Source organism: Canis lupus, chromosome 29 (genome assembly GCF_011100685.1).
Source record: "Canis lupus familiaris isolate Mischka breed German Shepherd chromosome 29, alternate assembly UU_Cfam_GSD_1.0, whole genome shotgun sequence".
In the NCBI taxonomy this organism is placed as follows: domain Eukaryota; kingdom Metazoa; phylum Chordata; class Mammalia; order Carnivora; family Canidae; genus Canis; species Canis lupus.
This window is the reverse complement of record NC_049250.1, coordinates 1,202,720-1,203,458: the sequence shown is the minus strand read 5'-3', so window position 1 is coordinate 1,203,458 and position 739 is coordinate 1,202,720.

Here is a 739-nt window from a genome sequence, read left to right as displayed (position 1 = left end):
GTATGTGACTGAGAGGCAGGGAGCTGGCCCGCGGCAGGTGCAGCACAGCCAGTGCCCGTCGGCCCCAGGAAAGGAAAACCTGCAGGTGCAGTTGGGACATGTCCTGAGCCTCCAAAGCCACGCGTTTTTCTGAATAGCTGTCCTATCTTCATTGTCTGCCTGCAAGATTATGGTTTGCTGTGGGAGGGGACGGGAGGCAGGGAGTGGTTTGGTGGAGTCTCCAGCTCTGGCGGCTTGGATGACACACATAGGCTGCTCCAGAAGTGAGGTGCAGTTGGAAGAGGCCAAGACTGGCCAAGGGGAATGTTGATGGTGGGGTCTTGCCCCGCCAGCCCCATGCAGCCACAGGTCCCCCCAGGAGGGCTCTCCTTTCTCCAGAGGCTGTGATGGACATGGAGTTTGCTGGCTTCCACTCAGCACTGCCCTCCTGTCCTCCACAGGGAGCATCTTCTTCTTTCTCCTTCAGCCATCCGTGGGCTGAATGATTACCTTAGCACCCCAGAACTCAGTGCTCAAAAGCCCCAGAACTTCCTAATGCCACCCAGATTTTCTCTACACCTCCCCAGGAACCAACCAACACAGTGTCATACCCACTGTTGGGACTCACTGTCCTTTGTTAAAGGATTTCAGTCTCTCTGGGAGGGCTCTCCTCTGTCCTGATGTCTACATGACATTGCAAACTTAGACTGGGACCCCTGCTTCTAACACACAGTTTTGTTCAGCCCTCTGCTTCTCCAAA